Genomic DNA, 7,637 nt, shown 5'->3' with positions numbered 1-7,637 from the left:
CGAGATTTGTATGCTTGAGGTACACTGGAGGATACCACAAGGTGTCCTCTGCCTCTGCAGGAATCATTATTGGGGTAGAAAGTGTCAAACTGGGAAATCTCAAATGCTGCTGTTGCAATTAGCGTTGCAGTGACGTTGACTGCAGTTCCAGCATCGTGAGCTGTGTAGTAAGACAGCAGCTGACTTCATACAGCTCTCTTCTGCAGAGATAAGGCAGATAGAAAGCAGGAGGGGGAAGAGGAGGACCTTTTTGTGGGATACACAGTGCTATACTATCAGTCACTGGTGAGGCCCGTTAACAGAAGGTTATATCAAACATGAGGTTTTGTCCAATTTTAACTTTAAGTACACAAAGGGTGCCCATAATGAATAATAGAATAGAAAGAACTTCTGCCATCTCTCACTCTGAGCATATTAGCAACCCACCGCAAATGTCAGGCCAAAGGTGTCTTCAGAACAGCTGTAATCGAGAAGCTGCAAAAACCAGGCGCGTATATTGTGCAAATAGGGTTGCCCATGTACCTCCTCTGCCACTTCACCCGCATCTCCTCTAACCACAGTCACAGCCATACCCACAGCTACCACCAAGCCCCCCACCAAGCACGTCCAACCACCATCAATAAACCCTGCTCGTGGGGTGCTCGCTTAGCCAAGCAGCCTTGAGAACACACATCCTGCAGCCAGCTTCACCTGTCTGTACCTCATGGTGCTCCAGGCACCCAAGCCACAGATTAATCCTTCTGATGAGCAAAACCTCCAGATTGCCCTGAAGCAACTGCTATGATTCAGTAATATCCCGTTTCAGAAGAATGGTAAAAGAAAGAAATCACCTGTGCACATAGGTAACATGACAGACATGACTGCATCATCCAGCTTCACCCTGAATTCAGTTACAATTTAAACCTGAGTACACAAAAAATACCAGATTCCCACCCTGCCATGGATTTGCAACCATAGCTTGTCAGGAGAAACACTTGGGTCACTCCATATCTTGGAGTAAGTTAAAGGAAAGTGATGATTTATCTCCCGCTGAGGCTCTAGTCCAGGGGGAAAGCAGTAAATGCACATGGCTCAAGGCTGCTCAGTCACAGCTTCTAGTGATATGGCAAGTAATAAGCTGATAAAAGCCAGTTTCTTCAGTTATGTTCAATCATATTTCAAGGTCATTGGGTAAAGGTTCATTGGGTAAAAGCTACAAACTCACCTCACCGCGGTTATTAAACTAGGGCTGTTCCAGCTCCAGCAGCTGAGCAGCTACGTATCTGGGGTGATGCCAATATTCCCAGGCAAACCCACCGTCGTCCTTGTGTGTTGAACAGACCCAGCGTGGTGGAGCTCAGCACAGCAGGGCCATGCAGAGACCCGTCACAGCGACAGCAGGAGGGCTGTGCATGAAGCGCAAATGGAAATGGCCGTGTGTGAAAGCACTAGAAGGAATAATATAAAGCAAAGATTGCAAAAATGGCCTGTATCGATGACCAAGGACACAAGCGACAGCAGTAAAACTGGTGATCACTGAGGAAAGAGTTTACATTAAGGCAGGTGAACCCCATGCCAAGAAGGCCACAGTGCAAATGACTCAGCAGCAGCAGACCTGTGCTCTGATGGTAGGAGGGTGGAGCAAGGCTGCATCACCTTGTACCTGCCATTCCTCTCCCTGCCTTTAATAGATTGTAACCCCTTAACTTATCATTTCAAGTGAGACCTGAGCTATAGATTGCTGCCCGGTGAGCTGAGCAGTACAGACCCTCCAGGAAAGATGAGGTGCCAATCAAGCCCCTTTCCTCTCTCCTCCTGAGACCTGAAGCAGTTTGTGATCAGACCACCACAGCCAGAGACTGAATGACCAAAACTGGCCGCAAATGGAGCTGGGCTGTGACCCACCAGAAACTCCTTTGCCCACAGAAAATGTACCCACAGGAACTATTTTGCAAGTCCATGGAAATGCACAGACATCCCACCGGTGTGAACAGGAGCAAATTACAAGTGCATTTTAAAATTCACAATTAAGAGTTTGCAAAGGACAGAGGATTAAAAGCTAAAGAAAGGCTTAGTGGCACCAGATACTTGGATCAGCGCCTAAGTTTGATGTGCAGGGCTGTGCAGAGCACAAGCCAACTATGTGAGAGGACGTTTCACTGGGATCATCACCTTGCGAAAGCAGCCAGGAGAGCACCTGTCGGACCAGGCAGTTCATGCATCCTCAGCGCCAGGAGCCGTCGGCAGTGCTAGAAGCATCCTCCAGCCTCATCCCTCCCGCACGCACCTCCACGAGTCCGTGCTGCTTATTGAGAGCACTACGGGCTGCCTGGAAAGGGTTTGCAGGAAAACTTACAATTTTTTAGGCAAAAGACTTGAAAATCTGTGATATTGAATTGATAATTTTAAAAAAGGAATAATTTGCAAATAATTAATAATAAATTAATAATGATAAAACCATAAAGCTTACAGCAACTTCTCATAGAAAAGCATGAATAGAGCTCGGGAAAGTGGAGAGCTCGGGGGCCAGCCCAAGCCGTTGGGGTTACCCCCCTTCCCTTAGCCAGTCTGGGTGGGTTAGCAGGGATTTCAGAATATGGCAGATTATTCTATACGCCATACTGTCTGGCAAAAAAGCACATGAAAAAACAAGCATCAGGCCAGACTTCAGTCTAACCCAATTATTTTCTGGGCTCAAAAGCATAAGAGATTCAAAATGCCATTTCTGTTTTCAAACTTCGAGTTCCTTTGAAAACCAGGACTTTTCAGAGGTAAAGTCTCCCAGGAAGAAAAATACTTTCTGAAGAAAAAATCAGTAACTTGTTGAACCTGACGTTATAATTTGAATGATGATGCTACTCCCTTTCTTTGTAATGAATGCCACCAAAAGAACAAATCTGAACTTAAAATGAGAAATACATACATTTTCAAAATGCTTTTGCACAAAGGCAATCCTCATCTAATGGCAGCTCAATCAGCATGTGGTCTTAGCAGTTACTCTCATTTATATACACTTAAGGATCAGGATTCTAGAAAGTAAAATAAAAATAAGATTTCTCAGTAAATGTGCTTTTCCATGTGCTTTTCTCTCTCTATTTCCTGCCCTTCGGCAATGTTGGCTTTCCACCTATGCCGGGCAAACTGAATCCCAGTTCAACTTGTTTTCGCTTCTGAGCTAATCCAATTTATTTCTGTGTGAGCCAGCTCCTCTCAAAGAAGCAGGAGCATCAGCATGATGGTACGGTGTCAGCTTTGCAGGGGATGCTCGCTGTGGCTGCAGCCGCTGTGCCCCCGGGACAGCCCGGGCGAACACCCGCACGCTCCGTCCAGCTGCCTGTCCCCTCTGCAGACACAAGGTGCAGCTCTCGAGTTGAAATCAGAGATATCCCTGCAATGGAGAGAGACAGAGTATGCTTAATAAAATGGAAAATGTTATAAAACTATGAGACACTGCAAGCTCTTGGGAGGGCAGTATTAGGACACAAAATTATCTTGATAAATTGAAAAAATGCTGAAGTGAATGGGATGCGAGTCCATAAGCAGAAGCACAAAGCGCAAGAGCAGGCACGGCCGTTGCACAAAACCAAGAGCAGAGACGACTGACAGGCAGCAATCTCCCCGAAAGGGATTTTGTAGATATAGAGGCTGCAAAGGTAATACGAATCAATAATATTCTGATGTTGTAATCAAAGCAAACATCATACTTGGATACATAAATACAAATATTTCTCTAAAATTTTTCACTTGCGTCTCCTTTCACTAGGTGAAATGAGACAGTGTCCTTCAACCCTGTTTGGAGATTTAAGTATAAAGGAAACTGCATTTACTCCAAAATGTACCTTGCCTACCTATTCTAAAGTGTAAAATGAGAAAATTCTTAATCAACATAGCTGAAGTCACTAGAAGTAAATGGCATGCATCTCTATATTGGATTCAATTTTCTTTTAAAGATAAGATTTGAAGAAAATACCATCTAAAAAGGAGTGGATGAACTTTGGCGTGCAAATGTGAAAGATTAAAGCAAGAAGATCTGATGAGCAAGAGCACAAGGCTGAAAATCATGGTGTGCCCACTGGAAAGACATAGGTAAAGGAGGATCAGACTAGGGGAACTCGGCATAACAGTCCTCATGTAAATAAATGGCAGCTGCTAAATTGCATTTAGGTAGATACAGATTACGTAGCATAAAGTACTCCCTAAGGTTTCCTAAGCCCTGACATAGGTTGCCTGGGGAATCTGCATTTTCGGAGGTTTTAATAGCAGGTCACCATTTTTGCTGCATAATCCAAAAGCCCAAAGGTGGCAATGTGTGTGGTGTAAGGCTACAGCAGAGCACCTCTGGTCTGGTTTTTGGGAGCAGACTGAATCAGGGGTAGAGGAAAGTCTGCCCTGCTACTTTCCCAACTGGGTCATCCAACACGGGAATGTTTCTGGCCCTGGGACACAAAGCCAGGCTGCTCCTGCCTTCACCCTGTTCAGTCATTGTCTACCCCGTGACTTTTAGGATTCACTAAAAATCTGCCTCTTCTTATCTGAAGAGGAAAAGGAAAGGAGGTGTTCTGCAGCATTCCCATCCTCCTCTCTGTCTTGTGCTTGTGGCTTCTTGGCACGGGAAGGGAGCAGAGCCTGGTTCGCCCTGCAGCTGCATACCCAAACCCAACACCAGATCTGCGCACAAAGCCCTCCTTGGTGCTAATACACTCCGAGGCCAGGAGCTAGGTCACACTCTTCTAAATAATGCCGTGTATGGCAGCCCAGCTGCCAGTGTCCCCAAGCCACGTGAGCCAGAACTGTATGTCAGGCCAGCCAGCCTGCATCCCACATCCTGCATCCCATATCCCGTGTCCTGCATCCCGCATCCCATATCCCATATCCTCCGTCCTGCATCCCATGTCCCACATCCTGCATCATCCCATATCTTGCATCCCACATCCCATATCTCCTATCCTGCATCCCGCATCCTGCACCATCCCGCATCCCGCATCCCACATCTGCCATTGCTGCTCTGCCAACTCTGGAGAGTTGGGCTGAGGCTGCAACAGGGCTTCTGGGCAACTATGTCCCAGTGCCAGAGCAAGCCAGATCTTTCCAGACTGTAATTTCTGAGACCGCCTCCCCCCCAATTATCTTTCCCCTCCTAGATATTAGAGACATGGTAGTAATAAAAAGACCTAATCACATGGGAGGTATAACTCAGAGCAATAAAGACAGTCAAGGACTAGATGCAGAGAGGTTACCTCATTCTTTAATCTTTCCCTACTTTCTGCAGAAAGGGTAATTGCAAAGATGATGAGCTGACCTTGGACTGCCTGATTCAGACCTTCAGATATCTAATTTAACAAGAATTTGTGAGAGGGGCTATGCAGGGTGCAACAGGATAAGTCTTTGTTTTGGTTAAAAAGATCTTAGATTTTTCTCATTGCTACAGCTTTCAATAACAGCAGAGCAAAGACGCCGTCTACTCACACAGTTATTCCTTTCCCCACAGAGATTGTCATAGTGTCTGTGCAGCCACATCCTGGCCACGCAAAGGGTACCCATCCACTGCAGTCTGGTGGTGGTACTTTCTCGCACACTGCCAAGCAGCAGGACCAGCGGTGAGAACAGCTTGCTCACACCATCGGGGCATGTGGTCCCTGCACAGGACCCACGCTGTTCTCCGGGCAAACTCATTATCAGATGGTACCAGCAATTTCCATCTAAACCCCACGGGGATTTTACGCTGGAAGCAGTCTGTAAATTAAGTAAATATTGCAACATATTTGTAAGACAGCTGTATCAAATGCTTCCAGATATAAATTCATCCTTGAGACATGTGTGGTCAGATGGGATCCAGGCAGCTCACATTACTCCGCAACACTTGCTGGGCTCTTGCTGTGATTTCCTCATATATCATGTGTTTGAAAGCTTGAAACATTATTATTGTTTTTGGCATTACAGCTACATTTCATCTGTCAGCACTAAGCACTGCAGGAACACAAAGGGACAGATGGGCTTGGACTGTTCTTCCTAGCCGAATAAACACAGGCACAACCGGTGAAAGCAGCTGCTGCAAGGTCACACCCTGGAGCAAAGCACCAGTTTTCCACCTAAGTTTCACCTGCTTGGTAAACCAGTTCTTCTGCAATGAATGCCAACAGTATGAGTGAAAACAGCGAGGAAGATCCTTTCCTTCTATTTAGGCATCTAAATTAAGTGGAGAAATTCCCAAGACCCTTAAAGCAACTTTCACAACCTGATGTGTCCATGGTTTTGGTACAGGATGGGAATTCTTCAGTGTAACTATTTTTTTTTTAAACGTTTATGGCATGACCTGTCATGGCATACACTGCCATCATGTGGACATCCACAACATCGACCCAACCGTGCAGACGCTCTTTGCAAATATTTGATGACTTTTCAAGTGTACTTCAACACTTGACTGTATTTTTTTCAGCCTTAGTTGTCCACAAGGTCAAGCCAATACTCTGTTCACCCTGCCAACCTCCCCAGATCATTCCAGCTATCAGGAGACTCTTGTAGATGCTTCTTCATGCTAAGATCTTTTGGAGGCTCCTTACTTCAGTCAGGATGCCTAGGAACAACGGGGCTGTAGGTTCTCCTGGTGCTAAACAGACTGTTTCTGGCCTTGTCCCAATCCCCTACGATGACCAGACCAGTGCTGTCCCCTTTCGCTTTTCTCCACTGGCAGCTCTGTTGCCACTTCACTTTCTCTTTTGAACCTCCACAGTTTCTTCCCCTGCAAAAAAACCTGAGTTATCATCCCCAGGCTGTGCTGAGGAGTGTCAAACCCAATGTTCATAGCCCCTCTTGCCATGAAATCTCTGAAATACATGAGAAAGGCATTTCTCTCCCCTCCACCAGTGAAACAGAAAACACAGAGGCTGGAGGCTGGATTAGGCACTCAGTTTTGCTATCACCCAAGCTCAGATTCATGTTCCAAATCCCAATAAATGTGGGTTTAGCCACTCTGTCCCATATGTCCTTTCCCTATCAGCTCAATGCTTGACATCTCACTTGACCTTCAAAACCCATATCCCCTTGGCTTCATGCTTAAGAGTCATCACTGGTTATTAAATAACTATCTGGAAGACAGATGGATAAAAAGCTACCCTGCTCAGTAATCCGTGGTCAAACCCATTGTCCAGGGACTTTGTCACCAGTGAGAATTTCTGTGTTGTTATAAAAATTTCATCTGATGCCATGCCAGCAATTTTACCAGCCTGCCCCCTCCACCTGTGGGTCTTGGGGGATTTCTGAGTTTTATTGTAGGTGATCGCTGAAAGGTGCCAGCCAGATCCAGATCAGATGGTCTGGTAATTGGGTAGGTGCCACAGGACACCCCAAAACAGCTCCATTGGTGCTAACCAAAGGCTCAGCCCCAGCTCTCCCTGTGTTCCTTACATGGACCTTGTAAGGCTCCCAGCTGCACAACTTTGCTGGATTTAAGAGTGTGCTGCAGGTCTTCACACAAATCCACAGTAGCAATCCCACTCTATGGAGCTCCTCGTCTCCTCCCTCCCACCCATAGTCACAGGTGAGGCCAGACAAGAAGCTATTTGTTCATGAACTTTTTCCAAGAGGGCATCTCTGAAAAACCCTAAAGGCCATTTTAGAGTTGGTTGAGAGGAAAAAATGCCTGGAGGAGGGACAGCTTT

The sequence above is a fragment of the Balearica regulorum genome, chromosome 8, assembly GCF_011004875.1.
Source record: "Balearica regulorum gibbericeps isolate bBalReg1 chromosome 8, bBalReg1.pri, whole genome shotgun sequence".
Taxonomy (NCBI): domain Eukaryota; kingdom Metazoa; phylum Chordata; class Aves; order Gruiformes; family Gruidae; genus Balearica; species Balearica regulorum.
Note: the sequence above shows the minus strand (reverse complement) of the source record.